The following is a 21,413-nucleotide window of genomic DNA, read 5'->3' as shown; positions in this document are numbered from 1 at the left end:
GAATGGCTACCCACTCCAGTACCCTTGCCTGGAGGACTCCATGGACAGAGGAGCCTGGTGGGCTACAGTTCCTGGGGTCACAGAGGTGGACATGCCGGAGAGGCTGACAGTTTCACTCTTTTTTGTAAGCACGTGTCTTCACGTCACTCACTGTTAGGTGCGCCCCTCCCCACACCCACCCAAATGCAGCAGAGGCCTTGTGCGTTCGAAACAGGCAGTTCCCAAGAGTCCTCAGTACTCGAGGGGGGCTGAGATGCAAGGACAGGATTGGGGAGCGGGATGAGGGTCTGCACCAGCACGAGAGCCGACACCAGCAAGCGCAGCTCCCTTCCTCACCCTGCCCGCACCAGGCACAGTGCTGGGGAAGGCGCCTCATGGGCTGCAGACCTGGCCACCCAGTGCATGGTTGAGACCCCGGGGGCGGTGCCCTGGGCCGTGGTGGGGCCTGGATGTGGCCACCGGCTGCAGCCACACCACCACCTACTCAGAACTAAGGCTCCTCCCTGTGTTCCACTTGAACCCTGACCCTTGCAACAGCCCCTCCCTTCCCCAGAAAGGGAAACGAGACCAGGCCAGGCCTGCGCAGCTCCAAGGCCCACTAACTGCCACTGCCCGAGGGGTCAGGAGAAGCTGCCCCATGGCCGGCCGGCCCTGAAGGCAGGCCTCCCCATCGCCCCCTCAGAACAGGCTTGGGGAGTAGCAGCTGTGCTGGGCAGAGAGATGGAGGCAGGACAGAGATGCTGGAGCGAGTACCTGCCCCTTCCCCGGGGCTGCAGAGGGGCAGGCAGCGAACTGGGCGTCTAAGTCCCTTTCAGCACCACGGACAGGAGCCGGCGCCGGGCAGTGGGAAGGGCCCGCCCGCCCAGGGAGCTGGCAGAAGCCAGAGCCAGGGTGCCCTAGAAGCCAGCTGTCGGCTCCAAGGCGCCCCCCTCTTATCTGGGCCGAGCAGGCAGCCTCCCACACCACACTCCCGGCTGTGACCTCTAAGCTCAGACACCCCTGACACGGCCCCAACCTCAGGAGATGCCCCCCACCAGCGGGGTCCTGGTGCCTGGATGCCAGGCCCCATCCACACCCCCACAGGGCCTCCCACAGCCCGAAGGGCCTTCGGAGTCCAGGAGCACACCACGCAGGAGGCCCCACCCTCGGGGCGGGGGCAGGGGAAGGACGGGCCAGTGGGGGATGGGACTCCAGGGCCCAGGGGGGTCCTAGGGGAGGGACTCTCCCTCATTGGGGGGTCCTCTTCGCTCCCTCCAAGCCTGAGGGAGCCTGTGCTGGGACAGGGCCCACGGTGCTCTGGGCTGGCGCAAGGGGAGCTGGGGGGTCGCAGGGAAGCCAAGCCTCACCCCCACCTGCCCCCACCTGCCGGCAGCCCTGCAGCCTGCTGCCCAGCACCCTCCCCAAGTGACTTCCCTTCGCACCCACCCACCCACTCGGGGCCCATGCTCGGCTGGGGGAGCTCTGGGGCTGCGGGCCTCGCCTTCAGTAGGCAGAGCCCTGATGAATAAATGGAGAAAGACCACACAGCTCTGTCCTCCGGAGGCCGGCACCGCGCCGAGTTCCATCCGCGCCCCCTGGCCGCGGCCCCAGTGAGTCCCTCGGCCTGGACTTGAGGCCGGGCCCAGGAGGACGTCTGGGGGCGCTCCCTGGCAGAGTCCAGGACCGCCTCCCCGGCGGCTTCAAAGTCTGCCCCTCCAGGCGCAGCGCGGGGAGAGCGGAGAGCTGGACCTGGGGGCCCCCCTCCGCGCCAGGCGCCCCGGGTCCCAGCCCTGGGGGCGCCTGCCCGGAGGCCCGCTTCAAACAGGCCGCCGCGCGCGCGCAGAGCCGGGGACGCGGCCCCGCGCGGCAGGGGCGGCCGCTATGAAGTTGCGCCACATCAAAGCGCGCGCCGCGCCGCGCCCGGTGCTGCCCGCGGCCCCGCCTCCCTCGCCCCCAGGCCCAGCTCCGGCGCGCCCAGCGGCCCCGCGGTTTCCTCGGGCTCTCCTCCCGGGGCCCAGCTCCCCGGCCTCCGCTCCTGCCCGGGCTGCTGGGGACGCCCGCATCGCGCGACACCCACCCTGGGGGCCCCCACGCTCCCGAGCTCCCCGCGCTCCTCCGGGGCCGGGAAGGAGGCCGCGACGGGAGGACTCGAGCCGGGGGCGCGCCGCACCGCGCGGCTCTCTCAATATAGGCTCCGCGGCTTCCTGCGCCCACCAGCGCCAGGCAGGCGGGAGCGGGAGGGGGCGGCGCACGTCTCTCGGGAGACGACTGTTCACGCTCCGAAAGGAACCTCTCAAATTAAATTAATTAAGCCTTGAAATATTTCACACAGCACTGCGGCCGCCTCTGCAGGGCTCCCTGCCCGCCGCCCCCGCCAAACACCCAAACACCCAAACACCCAGACACCAGAGGGGGCTGCCGGAGGCTCAGTGGGGCAGCCCTCGACCCAAGGGAGGAAGGAGATGGGGGTCTGCCCCCTACCCGCCCTCAGGAGGCCTGCCCGCCTCCGTGGCCATCCTGCGCCCCTTGCGTGGCCCCTTCGGGACCTGAAGGGCCCCCCCGGGCTGGGCCAGCGGTGAGCACAGAGCTGCGGTCAGGGCCCCCATCTTCTCCTGGCGGGGGGCTTGCCTGCCCTCCCCCAACCCCCCCTAAGCTCCTGCTCAGTTCCGGGCCCAGCAGGAAGGTGCTGAGAGACACTACCAACTTGGAGCCCTGGGATGAAGGCTCAGTTGCCAGGGCCCAGCGGAGGGTTGAGGGAGGGGCCGCAGTGACCCTGGGGACACAGACCCTCCTCCCCAAGAGACACTCAGCCCAGGCTCCCCACGGCAAAGCTGAGAAGGGCTGGGAGAGCCTGGGCACCTGCCGGGCGTGAAGGGGGTGCCAAGCACCCAGGCCTCTGGCTCAGCAGCTGGGAGACCCTGCCCCCACCACAGGCTGGCGTGGGCTCTGGAGGCAGCCAGGAATAGGAGCACCCTCCGTAGCCAGGAGGTGCCTGGAGGCGTTTCCCAAGCCGGCCCCACTGAGGCGCCCGCAGAGCAGCTCCACTGACGAGGGTGATGAATCAGGAGAGGAGGCGGGGGGGGGGGGGGGGGGCGGTCCAGAGAACTCTGCTGGTCCAGGTGACAGAGGGGCAGAGCCAGGGGGGGGCTCTGGGGCGGCGGGGGGGGGCGGTCCAGAGAACTCTGCTGGTTCAGGTGACAGAGGGGCAGAGCCGGGGGGGGCTCTGGGGCGGAATGCTGTGGGACCTGGGAGGAGGTCGGCTGGGGGTCAGCACCAGGAGAGGCTGCCAAGGTCCTGCCAGCCAGACAGGTCTGGGTCCCTTGTGTTTGCCTCCTGCTGACCCCAGCCCACGGATTATAAGAGAGGGAGCCTGGTGGTAGAAAGCAGAGATCTCAAAACCTGGAGGAGGAAGGCAGGTGACGGGGGCCAGGCAGGGGCCGGGTCTGCCAGCCTCCAGGTGGGTGCCTGAGAGAGGCTGCAGGTGCCAGCGCCAGCTGGGATGGGGCTGCAGGAGCAGACAGGCACTCACCAGGGGTGCAGCCGTGGGGGCAGCACAGGTCAGCATCCCCCCGCCCCGGCTGAGAGTGCAGCACGGCCAGGGACACAGCCCAGGACCCCAGGGGCCAGGAGGTGCCTGCTCGTCCTCGTCCTGGCAGGCCAGAAGGCCGGGCCCTGCCCTCAGCATGCCCCCACCAGACACCGCACACTGAACTCCAGGCAGGAGACGCCCCGGGAGAAGGCCAGGTGACCAAACGTTCCCGATTCTCCCACAGGTGGTAAACGGCCAGGCACACGTCAGAGGACGTCTGAGAAAAACAGCACTGGCTTGGTAGAAACAGATGGCTTTAAATTATTTTCCTGTTTATTGCATTGATTTACCAGGATTTAGTAAGTTGCTACACCTAGAAAACAAGAAGTCCCCGAAAAGGATGAAAAAACGAGGAGGAGCTCTAAGATATAACAGTAAGAGCTAGAGAAAGAGCGTGCTTAAACAGAGACTAAGAACATGAGAAAATGCCCAACAAGGCAGAGCAGAAGGAAAGCGTGCAACGGAAACAGACGACCAGCCCATGATCAAGCCCAGAGGATGAGACCCAAAGGGAGTAGCTGAGTGGAAAGAGTTAATGCCCGGAGCAGACGGTCCTGCCAGAGCAAAAGGCCCTTGGTCTGCCCGTCCACTGCGTACAAGTGGACCCACATCCGGGCACGGCCTCTCAAAGGTGAGGCCACGGAAGCTTGCTTCATTCATTCACTGATTCACTCGAAAGTATGCACTGGGCTTCTCCAGGGACAGCCATTCAAACCAGTGACAAAAGAAGAGGCGTCCACACCGTGGGCTTAACACCCTGGAGACACCAGCTAGAGCGGGACAGAAAGTCACTGAAGTGGCCACTCACTCCTGACCCAGAGAAAGCCCTACCACCCTCCATGCCCGACGGGGGGAAAGGTAAGCCTTCCTGGGGAACCCCACAATGTTCTGAATAAATGACACCTGGTGCACAATAAAGACGATGGCCTAGGCAAAGAAGCAGGAAAGTGACCTTGACCTCCAGAGGAAAAACAGCCGACAAAGCAGGCTGCAGCTGACCCGAGAGGCAGGATTTTCTGAAAAGGACTTTGCAATAATATTACAAGATATCTCTTTAGTTAGAGGAAAAGATGCGCAGAAAGAATTCACTGAACGGACCACAGAGCAGACTGGACACAGAGAAGGAAGGACTCGTGAGACAGAGAGGCCAGCGCGGAGCTGCAGACAGGAAGTCAGTGCGGAGGACAGGCCGGCGCGGAGGACAGGACTGTGAAGCCTCAGACAGGCCGGCGCGGAGCGCGCGAGCTGAAGTCAGTGCAGAAAACAGGCGTGGCGAGGAGGCACGCCCAGGCTGAAAGCGAGGGGAGCGTGAAGCTGCGCTGGGCAGGCCCCGAGCACGCGGGGAGCAGAAGGCCCAGCTCTCAGCCTGGCGGGATTAGAGGGTCCGGAGAAGTGGAATGAGAGGCGGGAGCCAAAGGGCAAATGCGGGGCTTCACGAGTGGAGGAGGCTGTCCGCCCGTGCCCCACGAGGGGACGGGGCAGGGCTGCCGAGCAACCACGGACTCGGCGCCGTCAGGGTCGGGCAGTCGGGTCAAGAAGCAGAGGGAAAAGCCTGGCTTCAAGGAGCTCTGACGCAAAGCAAGAGGCAGGAGAGCCAGACGGGCTCCTGGCCCCATCAGCACTTGGGGCCCAGCGCTCACGGGGCCGCCCCCGGGCTGCTGCTCCTGGGAAGTCGCCTGCCAGGAGGGCGCGCCAGACCAGAAGGAAGCCACCATCCCACCCGGAGGGGTCCTGGGAACCCCCCACCCCAAGGAGGAGGCCCCTTAGAGACACACAGCAGTCCAGGGCAGGGCAGAGGGCTTCCCCGGGAAGAAGGAGCCTGACAGACTGGGCGGCCTCCCTGGAAACCCGCGCGACGAGCCGACGGTAAACACTGCAGAACAGGGACGGGGAGCCAGGAAACCAGGGGACCCACGTCCCCGGCAGCCCAGCGGCTAAGCCAGCAGACGGGGCTACAGGAGGGACGCTGTCTGCAGGAACCTCCAGCCTGGCCTTGGGGAGGATGTGGCGGGGGCAGGGGGCACAGGGTGGGCTGAGGGGCCTGATCGCCTCGCTAAGTCGGGCCCCTCCCCAGACGCAGCAGGACACGGTGGACCAGAGGACCCGCTGGGGCTCGGGCACACGGGGCTGGCACCCCGGGGCGGGCACCCCTGCTCTTGGTGGCAGCATGGGGTGACGCTGCTGTGCTCAGCCAGCCCGTCTCCCACCCCAGGGCCGGGGGCACAGCCAGGCTCGCTGCCCAGCCGCAGCCCCCCACCCTACTGTGCCTGCCGACCCAGGCTCCTGGGGTGTCCAGGGCGGGCACCAGCCTCAAGAGGAGGGGAGAGGTGGGGCGGGCAGGACACCCACGGGGCGCCCGTGTCTACAGCCTTCCTGGGAACTGGGCTGCGCTGGGGGCCAGAGTCCCCGGGCCCTCCCTGCAGGATCCCAGCTGGTCTCCAAATCCCCAGCCTCCTCACACAAAGCCCTCCCCCTCCTCTCTCCTGCCAAACCACCATCCGTTGCCATGACGACGCTGGGAACAGACAAGCAGGGGCACTGAGCCCCCCCCTCCCCCACTCCCTTCAGCTGGGCCCTGGGCTCACAGCAAGCCACTGGCTGCAGCCCCCACGGGCCTCAGGGACCCCTGCCCCCAGCCCCAGTAGCACCTGCCTCCTGCACAAAAGGCAAGGCAGAGCCTCCTCCTCTGCCCACTCCCCCCACCCGCCACGGTGCCAGCCGGCCCGGCAGGGCCTGTCTTGTGCTGAGTGTGGCTGGTAACCTGCCTGGTCCCTGACCCACCTCCCCAGCTGTGCCCCTACCCGTGAAGCCTCGGGCTGCAGCCAGCCCCACCCAAGGAGCACCCCCAGGAGACCAGCCCGCCCCCGACCCTACCCTGGGGCAGCTCTGAAAGCCCCGGCGCCGCGCGGGCAGAGCCAGGCAGGAGGTGCCCCAGGTCAACTCGAGTGGAGCAGGGAGACCCCCAAGGAGCAGCCAGCACACGCGGAGGCCGTGGCTGGTGAAGACACGCGGCCGTCACGGCGACGAGAAGGCACACGGCCACGGGCAGCTCTCACACCTCTGCCAGACAGACACGCGACGGCCGCTCTCACCACAGGGCCCCGGCTCTGAGGCTCCGTGGTCGGCCCGGAGTCGCCCAGGCTGAGCCCGTGCAGAGTTCCTTCCCTCGCCCGGCTTGCTGCCCCGTCTCAGCAGCTCTGGGGAGGAGTCAGAGACTCGCAGCCTTAAAGTGCTGGAGAGTTTCCACTTGGGCGCTGGGACCGGCCGACCACCTCCCCAAGGCGTCCAGGCCCCGTCACCCCCCCCCCCCCCCGCCCAAGTAGCCTGCGGTGCACGGCCCACCTGCCCCGGGATTTCCTGTGAACCGAGTCGCTGGGAGACACACAGTCAGAAGTGACTCAGGCAGGAAGGAGGCCTGGTGAACCCGGCCCTCCTATGTGACGAGCTCTTTTAGAATCCGAATCCGCCAACGCCGGCTGCTTCCCGGAGCCGAGGAGACCGGCAATTCCCAGGAGAAACACCAGTGTCTGACACACCTAGGCAGGAACCGTGGCTGGATGGGAGCCAGACAGAGCGGTGTGCAGACCTGGGGCCCAAGACGCTCCAGGTGTGGCCCCAGCCCTTAGGCCCAGCCCAGGAGCGGGGAGCCGGAGCCAGGCGAGGCTGCAGGCAGAGCTGGGGGCCCTCCCCAGCTGCCCAGCTGCCCGGCTGCCCTGTGGGTCTGGGAGGCAGGGACGGGTGGGAGCAGAGACAGCCTGGGGCTACAGCACGACGCCCCCACCCCTGTGGTCACCATGTTCCCCCCAGGTCCTTCCAAAGGCCACCGCCCCGGCACCCAGCCATCTGGGCGTGTCCAGGACCCCTGCACGGGGGGGACCCACTCGGGGCTGCAGAAGGATGTGCTCCCGGCAGGCAGAGCGGAGTCTGCATGCAGGGTCGGGGCCAGGGAGGCCGAGGTGCCCCCCCCAGGCTGACGGGAGACGGGAGAAGGCCAGGGGGTTCAGGGCCCAGCCAGCAGGCCGCCCTCTCCCCAGAGACACCGACCCCAGCTCAGGCGACAACAGGGCGGCGCCCCCTCCGCGTCCCCATCCTGCCCGCCACCTCCCCACGCCCCAGGAGCCCTGGAGCAGGGGCAGAGGGTGAACGCTCCTCCCCAGCCGAGGTCCCCTGGCCGACACCCAGAGTGAGGGCATCACAGCCCTGCATCCAGGCTGAGGCTTTCCCGCACGCAGCGGGCCCCCGGGACCCCTCAGCCATGCCACCGAAAGCCCACCCGCCCAGCCAGCGTCTCTGCGGGGCATCCACCTGCTGCGTGCTCAGCAACCCCCGGTCGGAGGGACCCCCTCCCGCCCTGCTGGGCTCCTCGGAGCACCACGGCCGCAATGCCCCGGAGGGACTGCGGCCCTGTCTGGGGGGCACAAGCGCTGTGGAGCCGTTAGCCCTGGGGTGTGCGTGACCCAGCGACGGTCCACAGCCGGCTGGGCCCCTCCCTGTCCAGACCCCACACCCACTCACGCGGGGAAACCCTCCGAGGCGGCCAAGGAGCAGACTCCGCTCCCAGCGGTGGCAGATGGCCACGTGAGGCTTTTATTAACTGCTTTATCAACTCGACATCGTAAAATTAGCCCAATGAGACATTCTGATTGAATTCAGCAACCGTTCAGTGATTCAATCTGGTAAGTTTTTTTTTTTTTCCCCCAAGCTGGTGCCCTAGTTTCAGAAGTCTTAGGACTGGGAGCTGATGGTGGGGTCGCCAGACAGGCATCTGTAAGAAGGCGGGTGACTGGCCCGAGGTGACCAGGGAGCGGGCGGCAGCGGCCCTGAGGACAAGCTGCGAGGAACCCCGCGTCCGAGAAGATGGCCGCCAGGGGCCAGGGTCGCACCTGCCGTGGGGACGCCGGGCGCTGCTGTCCTGGCTGGCAGCTGTCTGGGCCCCAGGGATGCCGGGCGGCGGGCGGACAGAGTGGGGCTGATGGGCAGGAGCGACACAGGCTCAGTGACCCGGGGCCTGGTGCGGGAGGGGAAGGGAGGGGTCCCCAGCAGAGGCAGGTGCCTGCAGGCCCTGGGGGGGCTCCGGCAGCAAACTCGTCCCCCCAACCCCCCAGGCCCCAGGGAGCTGACAGGGTTGCCTCGGTGACGGCGACTCGGCTGGGGACGTCTGCCCTGGGAGGCCCATGGGAGCACCGCCTGCCACGGCGCACACAGACAGACGCACCCACAGCCTCCCGGCGGCAGGTGCGGCCCACGCGACGGGCCGGACGTGCGGGGCCCTCCGGCTTGGAGCCGGCCCAGAGCTGCTCGGAACCAAGCCAGGGGTGGAAAGGAGCCCGGGGCCTCCCCCCAGCCCCGACCCTGTGGGGCTGGAGCTGCGGGTGACCCCCCAGCCCTGCCTGCGCCCAGCTCCCGACACAGGACGCAGGAAAGCTTCGTGCAGGGCAAGCTCCTCCCGTCTGCCGGGCGGCCTGTGCTCACTTGTGGCCGCACCCCCGCAGCACGCCTAGGAGGGCCGCTGGGTCGGCCTGGGAAGCCACAAGCGCCTGCGGCCCAGCGGGTGGGGCTGGGGCATGGCTGTGGGGCTGGGGCATGGCTGCGGGGCAGACAAGCCCTCCAGTCAGTGGCCAGGAACTCCTGCCCCTCCGAGGGCACGGAGCCAGGGCCACAGGACCATTCTGCCGTATTAAATGTGGACTCTGCTTTTAAAAAACCCTCACCCACATTTTAAAACACTATCTGCTGACTTGCTTGTGTCCTACCCTCCCCAGGGCCGAGAAGCCTCTGTCCCCACCCCGCCTGTGGGTCGGAGGGCTGGGGGCCCCATCCTAGACTCATCCCAGGAGACCAGCTGTCCGAGCCCTGCTTGGGGGGTCCTGGGTGGGACACGGAGGCAGTTGCAGGCAGGCCCAGGGCCTGGTTTCTTCCTCTGCACCTGCCCTTTCTGTGGAGCCTCGAGACTGCATGTAGGGGGTGCGTGATCTGGGGCAGTCGGGGGCTGAGGTGGCTGCCGGCCGGTGCTGGGCATGAGATGAACAGCAAGCAGCTGGGCAACCTCCCTGCCCGGGTCCCTCAGACAGACAGACCCACACACTGCCTGTGGTACCAGCAGGAAGTGAGAAATGCCTGTGGCCCCAGCCCCGGCCCTGCCCAGCTGGGGTCAGGTGTCAGGAGCGCGCGCCTGTCCCCGGAAGGGCGCCTGTGGGTGTTAGGTGCCAGCGCAGGGTAAGAATAGATGCTGCTCAGCGGTCAGCAGGCAGCTCCCCTGAAGGACAAAGGGAGTGAGAGGCAGGGAGCACCCGCCTGCCTGGGCCCCCAGCGCGCTCACGGGGCCCAGGCAGCCCCTGCCCGGAGCTGCCCAGGCCGTGGAGCCCAGCAGGATGCCCACCCCTCCACCTCCTGCCCGTGGGGCTGGCACTTGGGGAGCAAATGGAACGGCTGGGCAACAGGACCTGCCCGCCGATGGCACAAATGGGCATGGAGGTCTCAGGACGGGAGCCCAGCCCTGCGGGGACGCTGCAGTGGCCTCACCGGACATGTCGGCCCCAGGACCTGCTCAGTGTCTCCTGGACCTGTGGCCTGACCCATGACTCCCATCCCAGGCAGCAGAGCCTGTCCCGCGTGCCGCCCCCAGCACACCCCCAGGGACGGGCAGGCGAGGCGCTGGATTCACGCACAGCTCCCTGCGGGCTGCAGGCCTGGCTCCTGGGGGCCTGGACTCAACACCTCAGGAGGCGAAGGCACACGCCATCCTGCCAGCATGGGGTCCCGGGCTCTCGCCCTGCCGGCCCCCACCTTCCCAGGCCCCCGAGCCGGAGAAGAGGAGGGGCGCAGGCACCCCAACCTCTCCATCAACACCTACCCCGAGCCTGCCCAGGGCTGACAGCCCCCCACAAACCCACGCTGTTTCCGGGGCCGCCCCGCACCACAGGCCGCTTGGCAGCCCAGAGCAGAGGCGCCTCGTGGGGATAGGAGCTGGTCCAAGGCGCCCCGGGCTCAGCAGGACTCACCCAGGTGGGGAACCTGAGGCCCAGCGAGGAACTGCAGGGTCCCCAAGACAGCACCTGCGCCGTGCGCCGATGACCACCTGCCCAGAGTCTGCCCAGGGCCCGACGGGTGCACACGGGGCCCTCTCCTCCCCAGGGCCCACTGGGGGCTCTCAGCAGAGGTGGGAGGGCAGCCAGGGCCCCAGGCCCAGCCGGAGCGGACGGGCCCAGGAGCCACCCTCCCTGAACCGTGGCTGCTCATCCGGCCCTGCCCTGGTCAGGACAGCCCCCAGCAGAGCCCAGCCTGCTTCACCGAGATGCCCCGATGTGTCCAGCGGCCGGAGACCACCGCCTCCTGCAGCAGCACCAGGAGGGCTGCCAACCAGGCCTCGGTCACCGCAGGTCCCCTCGCTCACCACCTGGCACCACAGGACCGCCACCTGCCAGGCATGACTCAGGACCCTCAGCCCCTGGACGGACGGGAGGTGAGCCTGCGAGGTCGGGGCCCTGCTCACCTTTGGAGGCCCACAGCCCTGACTGGCCCCAGGCTCATACCCTGGCCCTCACCCCGAAGCGGCCGGCGGCCCAACTGCGCTGTCCCACCAGCCTGGATCCTGACGGGGCGTCACCAGCATCACCCCAACAGGGAGGGGGCCCCACATCCCTGCTGCAGACGCCAGAGCAGCACACAGATGCCCAGAGCAGGGAGTGCCTTGCAGAGCTGGTGGCAGGAAGCAGAGCCCCTGGCTCGAGGCCCTACAGCCAGCCAACCCCAAAGGCGGGTTGCAGGACAGGGGTCTGAGTGCCCCTCTGGCAGAGGGACGGGCGGGCATGGGCGGCACCAGGGCAGCAGCCAGCTCTCATGGATGCTGAGACACCACACGCCCAGCAGGGCCAGCAGCAAAGCCGACCGTGCATCTAGGAATGTGGCCCACAGACCCTGAGCCCCTGGGCGTCAGGCAGAGGGGTCCCTGCAGCCCCTGGCACCCACCGCCCAGGTGGCACAGCCCACACCCGCCCACAGGTGCCCTCAGCTGCCCCGCGGCATCTGCTGGAGGAGGTCCTATCTGTGCCACTTTATAATTCGTCACAAATCCCCTGGGATCGGGGTTTAGAGCCAGCAAACCTCCAATCTGAGAAGAGCTCTCGCCTGGAGAGATAAGCCAGCATCTGACCCTTCCCGTCCACCCAGCCCAGCCCCCACCCCACACACGGGGTCACTCTCTCCGCCCCAAGGCCTTGGTCCATCCTAAACACCGCCTGTCCCCGGCCTCCCCACCAGCCTAGCACAGGATGATGTTTAGTGGGGGTTGGAGCTGGGGACCCTCGCTTCCCAAGTCCAGGCCCCAGGCCTGGGGAGGGGCCTGCAGGTACAGCCTCTGAGCCCGAGGACCCTCCCTGTATGTGCAGGGAGCTCAGCAGATCCGCCTGAGGCTGAGCCGGTGGAGAGTAACACCTGCCCTTCACACCCACCACACCCCTGTCCCCCAACGTAGGGGCTCAGGGAGGCAGACCCCAGACTCAGAGGGTCGGCACAGAGCCCGGCCCACAGCTGTTTCCCCCACCAACCCCTGCCAAGACCACCCCATGTCCCAGCGTTCTGAAGGAAAGCCTGCATTTCATGCTCCCTTGGGTCACAAGAGCCTCGAGATAAGGGGACCCAGGAGGGCGCCAGAGCCTCTCACAGCATGCCTGCCCCTCCCTGGGGAACCCAGGTGGTGTGGGGCACCACAGCCTTCAGAGCCCGGGGACAGGCAGGTGAGGGCTCCCAGGGAGGCACCTTGAGTTGGCGCGAGACCAGAGAAGGCGCTGAAGCCCCGAAGGCGAACAGCACTTGCTCGCAGGGACCCTGCCCTGCCCTCGCCTGGCCGGTCAGCAGCAGCCACAGGAGAGCTGGCCACCAGCTCCTTCTGCCCAGGGAGGGGACTGGGGGCCAGGGTCTCCCCCAGGAGCACACCAGGCGCTCCCACCTGCCCCTCCTCAGCACAGGACCAGTCCCACACCGGGAAGCCAGGTGCGGGAACTCACCGGAGACCCCTGGGCCTGTCCACAGGCCTGCTCACAGCTGCAGGGAACGTGGGAGGGCAAACTACTAATGGCAGCCTCCCTCCTGCGGCGCCAGGAAGCTGCGGACTTCAGCACTGCCGCGCTGGACAGCTCCGCCCGCAGGCCGCCCGGGGCGAGGGCCTGGCGCCAGGTGCGCCGGTGACCGCCCAGCCTCACCCCTGCAAGCCCTGGAGGAGGCTGCGGCAGAGAAGGGCACCGCCCAGGGCCTGCACCGCCCTTCCTGAAGACAGAGGGCCGAATGCGGAGGGTGGGGGTCCCAAAGGCAGCTGGCCCTGGGGCTGTCCTTGACCATCCTGCGCCTGAAGAGCAGTTCTCCCAGGTCACTGGGGGCCCCAGCTCTGCACGGAAACAGGTGCCCCCGGCGTGAGCCCCACTTTAGCAGGAGCACGTGCCCTGGCCTCAAGCAGCCCCAAAGCCAGGCGGGAAACCCCAGACCCAGACAGCACAAGGGGTCCAGGCTCAGGGGCTCCCAAGTGAGGTCACAGGCTGGACGTGGTAGCAGAGGCGACCCAGGAGGAGGCGCTGGAGGTAAGGGCTGGGGGTGGGCAAGGCCGAGGCTGCCCCACGGACGCATGGCCGGCCTCACACGACATCGCTCTGCCCCCCAGCGATAGGGCCACCGCAGCCTGCAGGCAGAGCCAGGACCCAGCCCGATGGAAGGACACAGGGTGCCCGCCCACCCAAAGTTGTCCCAGATCTCCAGGATAGCCTCCCTCAGCCCCGCCGCCCCCTGCGTGAGGCCCCCGCTCCGTGCCTGTTCCTCACTGACACACCAAGGGCTGCAGCGGCTCGGGGCTAAGGGACCAGGGAGTGACCGGCCACTATCTTCCAGCCTCAGGCTCACTCGCTGCAGGACGGAGCAGCCCCCCTGGGCCAGCACCCACGTGCACGGTCAGCAGGGCAGCCTGGGTGGGCCCACTGCCCCCGGGCAGGGCCAGGCCGGCATCTGGCGGTGCACCGGCCAGCACAGCAGGGCTGGGGCGGGGATGAGGGCGGCCAGGCCTCCAGGGGCCGCGCCAGGGGGCCAGAGGGACTCGGCCTCCAGGAAACAGTCCGTACCCGCCAAACCGGCGTCTGATGGGGTTGCTGCCAGCTTTGGAAATCGGTGTTGCCTTCTCAGGATTCTAAGTGTACGGTACTTTATAAAGAATATTTTTTAGACCCAGCCCTGAAACATTCACAGTTCGACAACAATGTCTGGAGAGTGGGCTGAGGCAAACTGTCCCTGCGACTGTGTTGCCGAGGCTGGGTGGGCTCTTAGGGCCCCGGGGGGCTCCTTTCTCTACTGCTGTCTCTGGAAATGACCCTATGTGGCGGGTTTCCACAGCAGCCCAGGAATGTTGGCGTCCCTCGACCCCCGGCAGGCCCCTGGAACAAAGGTGTCTGCCGGCCAGGTGGCAGGAGGCTGGGCACGAGAGGTCAGCAGGGGTGGGGGCATAGGGGGGCAGGCCACCCCCAGAGCACTGTGCACCATGGGAAGACACAAGACAGTCCCCAAGCCCAGTCTGCGTGTCCCCCGGGGGCCCTCAGCCCGGCACAGCTGGCCACTCCGCCACAATCCCCACCCACTCTGCTCACTCGCTGCCCCCAAAACCAGCGCTGCACGGAAATACGGCTGCCGAAGGGAGAAGCAGGCACGATGCCCACCTGTCCCGTCCCGGTGCCGCCTCCCCTGGCCCCCAGCCCAGGCTGTGCATTCGGCCCGAGAGTGACTGTGGTTGCCAGCCCCCTGCCTGGTCCCAAGCAGGTACATCCCCTTGGGGCACACCACCACCGCCCACCTGGGGCCGGGCCGGGAAACGGAGGCCTGGAGATGTGACTTTCCCACAGCACAGCCTGGGCTGGGGGCCCTGCCCCACGGGCTCTGCACGCAGGCTGACCGCAGAGATCCCGGACAAGAGACCCCAGATGCTCTGTGGGCCCGGGATGCGGCACCCTGTCCAGCTCCTTCCTGGCTCCACAGGGCTGGCCAAGGGACTCCTTCTGAACAGTTGTGTAAGACTCGGCCCCTCAAACACACCAAGCCCCCACCCCGAAGGGCAGGGGCTGGGAGCTCCACACGCAGTCCTCTCCAGAGGCCTTGGGCATCCCCGGGTCCCCGCAGCTGCCCACCCAGCACCTGCCCCACTCCCTGCAGGGAGGGAGCAGGCCCACGAGGCTGCCCAGCTCCGTCGCAGGCCCTCCGGGACGGCGGGTCGGGGGGAGTCCGCTGGGGGCGGCAGAGCCTGCGCTCCCACGTGCGTGGGGCTTCCACGGCCCTGCCCGCCCGTGCCCCAGCCTCCAGCTGGCGCCAAATCGATGCCCAACGAGGCCGGACCTCAGGGCCCAACGCACCGCTGGACCCGGCTCAGGGGCAACTTGGAGCAGGAAGCAGCGGCCTCAGGGCTGCCACCCCGCCCAGCCCCGCCCCGGGGCCACTCTGGCCTCATGGCCGACGGTCCAGGCCAAAACTGCTCTTCGGGAGGGACCACTGGGACGGACCCATTGGGTTCCCATGGCCACCCCTCCCACCAGGCACCGCCTCAGACCCCACCTTCCAGCTCCTCTGCCAAGCCAGCGGCTGCCAACAGCTCTGGAATCACCCGGGGGCACCGCGGCCAAGCCTCCCCCCAGAGAGGCCACATTCCTGGCCGAGCAGCCTCCCGTCGCCCCTGAGAACCGCCCACGGCCAGACGTGTCCCCAGTGCTGGCCACATCATGCAGGCCAGGCGGGCCTCCCAGCTCTGCCCTGGGGTGAGGAGGACCAGATGTGGGGCCTGGCTGAGCCCAGGGGGCAGCCGTGGCCTAGGTGCCCTGTCCTCCCCCAAAGCCCAGCCCAGAACCATGGGGCCTGGTCGGGGGGCGGGGCCTGGGCCCCGAGTGGATGAGGATAGGCCAGCCCCTGGGGAGCGCCCCTGTCCGTGCAGGCCAGCACCCCGGCTGGGGGTGTCCCAGGACGCCACATTGGCGCTGGACACACGCTGACTTCAGGGGCCCGATCCAGCCCAGGGCGCAGGGCGCAGAGAAGACACTGAGGCCAGCAGCCTCCCGGGGCCTGAGGGACGAAAGCCGAGCGGCCGGGAAGAAAACCCAGGAGAGGAGGGCCATGTCCTTGCCCGCGGGGGTTCCCAGCTGCCCAGCTCCGAAACACTGGCCCCTCAGAGGCTGCAGAACAAGGCCGGGGCCGCCTCTCAGGGCCCGGCCCAGACAATCCCCGCTTTGTCCCCGCGGCCTCAGCCCCAGCCCAGCCTCCGCCTTGTCCCGAGTCTGAGGCAGCTGGCCTGGCAGCCCCCCTCGGTGGCCGGCAGCCCCGCCTGGGGCGGCGCCTCGGGCAGGCCATGGGCAGCTCTGACAACCCCAGCCAGGGCCTGGACGCCGGGCTCACAGAGGTCACCCTGGGCCCACCACCCAGCACGGGCTGGCCTGGCTGCCTCGGCCAGCCTGTGAGGGACGCAGGGCTGGCCAGGCCTGTCACTGGGGAGGGCTCTCCTGCTGGGCTCATCCGGAGGCGCCAGCCCACTCCGTGTCCACGGACTTCTTGCAGCCCAGGGCAACACCAGGAACCACCCACAGGTGCGGGGGGCCCTTACCCTCCCCCAAGACCCTCGATGGGCCCTGGCAGGTGCTGGCCCGCATGCGTCTGGTGCTGCAACCGGCCATCGGGGCCTCACAGAGGCCGTGGAGGGGCCTGGGGCTCAGAGCCCCCCGAGCGTCAGAGCCAGGGGCCGTGCCCGGCTGTGACTCCAGGCCGTGGACACAGAACCGCCCTGCAGGGAACAAGGCATCCACAAGGTCCTGGGGGCCTGCTGCATGGCAGGGCAGGCCAGGCCCCCAGCGGTACCTGGGGCCACAGGCAGGCCCACGACTCGTGCGGCCCCAGGCCCCTAAGGACCCTGCTCTGAGCAGCCAGGCGGTACGGGTGGGCCGGGCAGGAAGGGACGCTGTGAGCGGGTGGCCAGAGGGCAGCCGCCTCTGCGGGCACTGCCTGACTCTCTGGTGCCCACTGGCCTCGACCTCTGCGGGCACTGCCCGACCCTCTGGGTGCCACTGGCCTTGAAGGTGCTCTCCAAACCGGAGCACGAGGAGGCACCAGGTCCCCCAGACACTCCTGGTGCACGGCAGCCACACACCCTCCCTGGGCCCATGAAAACAGCAGCGGGGCCCACGTAAGCTGTCCGTGCGCAGGCTCTGACCCTGGAGGGCCTGCCTGCTCCGGGCACACGGAAGGTGCAGGCAGCGAGCGGGACACGTTGGCAGGCAGAGAAGACGTGACTGGGGCTGCTGCCCGGCCTCTCAAGACACCAGACTGCCCCCCATCCCTGACACCTGCAGGCCCAGAGACCTTCCCACAGACAAGCGCCTGGAGTGAAAACCAGGGAAAAAGCAGCCAGAGAAAGGTGGGGGTGGACAGCCGGGACCTAGCGTCTCCTGGCCGAGCCCTCGCCACCCCACCCACAGCAGTCGAGGTTGGCTGGCACGGGCCAGGGCGGGGGAGCCAGCCCTGGGGGCCTCAGTGCACAAGTGCCCCCAACACGTACAGCCCAGCCTGCCGGTCACCAGCGAGCCTCGGGGAGGCCCTGGCCACCGTCCAGCAGTCAAGGGCTGAGTCTGAGACCCTCCACTCCCCTGCCCGGTGCACAGTCAGACAGCTGCCTGTCCTGCAGAGGTCCCGCCTGGACCCCCGAGTGAGGATCCGCCTCAGGGCTATGGCCAGTGTTGGCCTGGCTGCTTCCAGAAGAGCCAGACCTGGCCCTGTCCACAAGCCACTCCTGGACAGATGGGTCCAGAGATGACGCCTGGCACACGTGGGCAGAGGCGGGCCCCCCACACCACGCTGGGGGCCGCCACTGGTCCGCCTGCACCCCCCCGCGAAATCCCACACAGACAAGCTGGAGTGGCACTGGACAGCACCCAGCTCTGCCAGAGCAGGTCAGGCCTCTGCCCCCCACCCCGTCTCTGCAGAACCTGGCACCACAGCCAGTGATGAGGCAAGGGGGCGAGGTGGGTGCACAAAGACCCAGAGGTGTTCAGAGCCACAGGGGACCATGGTGGGCCGGGGACGCTCTGGGACTGGGGTCCTAGGGCTCAGTCCACCCAGACCCTCCCATCCCTTCGGGAAAAGGCTCGCCCTCTGAGGGGAAACCCCCCATCACCCCGGGGACCCTGTGCAGAGGTGCCCTCTGTGCACAAGCACAGCCCCCCCGGGGCCAGCTCCAAGCCTGGGGGAGGGTGTGTGCCTTGGGAGGACGGCTGAGCAGCATCTGTCCCAGCATCACTGATGGGGCGCCAAGCCTTTCCACGCTGGCCCCGGGGAGGCAGGGGCATAGGTGTGCGCTCCCCGCTGCCCCCCAGCTCTGCCCACAGCTCCTTGAGGACAGGGCGCTAACATCTAACCAGGGTGCCGTGAGCATCGCGGGCTTTCCCACGGCCGCTGGGAACCACTGTCCCGGGCCACGTTAGGTTCTGAGCCTGCTCCCTGCTTATAAAGTGGGCTAGACAGACTGGGTCTGGCCTGAGGCACAGAGCGGGAGGCTCCGAACCCACGGCAAAGGGCGATGTGGCCGGCCGACAGCATTGACCATCCAGCAGGACAGGTGGTCCACGTGCGCCCAGTGGAGGCCCACCCTGCCCAGCCTGCGCTGTCCACCCACACGGGGACGCCCACTCCGGGCCTCAGCCCCCCACGGCACCCTAGGCTGGTTTCTGCGCCAGCCCCTCCCTGACCACCCCTGGGGCCAACGGGTTGTGGCCACTGGCTGGCTACACAGCTGCCTCCCTCTGCTCAGCTTCCTGAAACGGACACAGCCCTGCACACCACCCTGCCCGTCTCCATCTCTGCCTGCCCCCGCCCCCAGTCCTGAGCCATGGGTCACCCCAGGGTGCAACCCCTCCCTCCAGCTCACCTGTCTCTCCTGCTCACATCTGCCTCTTCCCAGCTCACCTGTTTCCCTCCAGCTCACACCTGTCTCTCTTCCCAGCTCACCTGAGTCGCCCTTGCTCACCTGCCCCATCCCATCCCAGGAGTCCTCGCCAGCCTGCCTGACACCAGCACCCATGTTAATTCTCCCAGGAGTCCCTCAAGAGCCTGGAGGGGCTCTTCCTACCGGCACACCCACCACCCTGCGAGCCCACCCAGGGGCAGCAGGGCGGCCCCCCGATCCCCTCTTCTCTTTAGCTGGACGGACTCCTCACCAGACAGCCCCGTCTCGGCCCTCATCTCCTCCCCGCTGGACGAGGGGTTTCCAAGGGCGGACTCCACCTCCTCCGGTGGACCCCAAGCCCACCTCCCTCCTGTCCTCCCCGGGATCCTCGTAGCCGACGGGTGCCGAACCCCCCGCCCCGGCTCTGCTGTGCCCTGGGGGATGCGCTGCTGACTTCCTGATGGGGCTGGGGGAGTGACAATTGCACAGCCCGTCCTGGCCTCCTGGGTCCCTGCTGGACCCTCTGGGGGTGCCTCCCCGCCTCCCCCCAGCTGAAGAAGCCTCTCCTGGACAAGCGAGTGGGCTCCACCCTGCAGAGCGACACCCGCCCCAGCGGGCCTGGAAGGCCCTGCCCCCTGACCAACCAGAAACCCTGGTGCAGCCAGGCTGAAGACCCTCGCCAGGCCACCACAGAGGCGGCGCCAGGCCGTTAAGGGCAGCTGTGCGGAGATGACGTCCTGACCACCTCGCCAGCCTTGACGGGGAGACCCAACACCACAGGAGTGACGGACCCTCCGCCCTGAGCCCAACGCCAACCGGGCGAAACAGAACCACTCGTGGCTACAGAGTCACAACAGAAGTGGGAGCGGGACCCTGCGGCCACGAGAGGGACGTCCAGCCAGACGGAGGGGGTGGCTCTGTCCACACCTGCCCTCCATGCCTGCAGCGTCCCCTACCCCACACCTGATTCCCCGAAGGCAGTGTCTCGGGGGAGAGGGGTGGGCCCGCCTCCGGAGGACCTGCCCCCCCAGGACCCAGGGCCAGAGTGGCCGGACCAGCCACCGCACACGGCCCACTGCCACTGACGTCTACCGTCAGCTCCCCTATACAGAACCTTGGCAGAGGGCAGGCCACGCGTGAGGAGGTCGGAGGTGTCCATGAGACGAGGGGGGCTGGGCTGGACCCCCCACACCCAGGGCCTGGGGGCACCGCACGGCTCGGGGAGCCGCTCCCCCGCAGAGCACTGTTCCCCAAGGGCTCCTGGCAGGAAGCCTGGCCCCAGAAAAGGTCAGGCAGTCACCTCAGGAGTGAAGGGACAGGCCTGGGAAGCCACAGCTTTCTGGGCATTTGCTGCCAAAGAGCAGCCAGCAGGCCAAGTGAGCAGGCCTGGTGGACACAGGCCGCGAGGCGCCGTGTCCACCCAACTCTAGCCGACCCTGCCACAGAAGGGACAGAGAGCCGGGCCAACAGGAAGCCGGCGCTCCAGCCGTCAGGGTCTCGGGGGGCAGCTCTGAGCACTCAGGCCCGGAGGAGCAGGGGGCAGACAGATCCCCAGAGGGGCCTCAGCCAGAGAGCGGGCCCCACTCCGAGACAGGGGCCCGAGGAGCTGCTTCTAAACTTCGCGGGGCCTGCTGTTCACATGCCACACACGTCCTTTTGTGTTCATCACTGTCAACTACAGCGGAAACCTCCTGTAATTAACTGCGAGAGAGAGCAACTCAGGAAGAGTACGGAGACCAGCCCTACCCCCGGAGACACGCTGCCGTATAATCCACTGCTGTCACCCCTCACAGGCCGATGTTTCCTTATAACAACATTTTATTGGTGCAATAATTAGATTATTTCACTGCCTCCTGCATTCTGCTGCCCCACGCCCCTCCGCCATCGAGGATTTCACCAACGACGGTTGTTTTTGCCAGGAAACATGCGTATTTTGAACTCAGGTGAACAAGGGCTGTCTGCCACCTCCTCCTTGAACCCGGCCCGCCGCCCCCACTTCCAAAGCCAGCTGCACTAGAGCCCAGGGCCCCGGGTGCCTCGGCATTTGGCACCAGCGAGGGCTATCCACCCAGAAGGAGGGGGAAAGCACCCACCTCCCCCGCCCAGGCACCCTCTGTCGGCCTCAGTTACATCACAGCCCCCACCCCACCCCCACCCAGCCCCGAGCTTGGCCCACTTTCCTGCCACCTCCAGGCTCCGCCTCTGGGCCACCCTGGGGGGCCTGGGGAGGGCCGGCAGCGACCCTGGCTGGAGCGGCTCCCTCCTGGACCCCGCGCCTGCCGCACCCTCCTCTGAGGTCCCAGGAACTTCCCAGGGAGACAGGGGCAGGGATCAGTGCCAATCGGACCCCTGGGCCGCGAGAGAGGCCCAACCAGCGGCAAGAAGAAAATGGCTGAGCGCAGCCTCTCACAAAGCAGATGGGGAACTGGCCGCCGGCTGGGTCTAACCCAACTGCCAGAAAGACCGCCGGCCAGGAGCAGCCGGTGAGCCCCCTCCTCCCCCGGGCCGCGGGTCTGCCCCGCTGCCTGTGTGGGATCCCGGGCCGGGCTCTGCGCTCGGGCCCGTCGGCAGCCTCCCTCTCCCTCCCCCGGGGGAGCGCAGTGTCGCAGACGTTCCGAGCCGAGGCGGGGAGGAGAGAGAGGCGCTGTCCAGCCCCGTGAGTGGCCCGGGCGCTCTCCCACTCCCACCGCGAGGGACGGCCGGGCCTGGCCGGAGCGACCGGTCCCCGCAGGACGCGCGCGGCGACCTCCCCGCGCGCCGGTCGCCGGAGTTGGGGTCGCGGCCGGGGGCGCGCGGCCCGGGACGCAGCTGCGCGGGCAGCACGCCGATTAGCGCGGCCGCGGCAGACGGCAGATGGGCGCCCGCCCGGCCCCCTCCTTCCGCGGCACAATGGGCCGGGCC

At 68.1% G+C, this 21,413-nt stretch overlaps 1 protein-coding gene across 2 annotated transcripts in view; it reads right to left on the bottom strand.

The window, feature by feature from the left end:
• BRSK2 (BR serine/threonine kinase 2) overlaps positions 1-21,413 on the bottom strand; it is a 48,301-nt gene that overhangs the window by 26,414 nt on the left and 474 nt on the right. The window lies entirely within an intron of this gene.

This window comes from Capricornis sumatraensis, chromosome 8 (genome assembly GCF_032405125.1).
Source record: "Capricornis sumatraensis isolate serow.1 chromosome 8, serow.2, whole genome shotgun sequence".
NCBI classification, from domain to species: domain Eukaryota; kingdom Metazoa; phylum Chordata; class Mammalia; order Artiodactyla; family Bovidae; genus Capricornis; species Capricornis sumatraensis.
The sequence above is the reverse complement of the archived record's forward strand: the minus strand, read 5'-3'. Positions and strand labels throughout refer to the sequence as shown.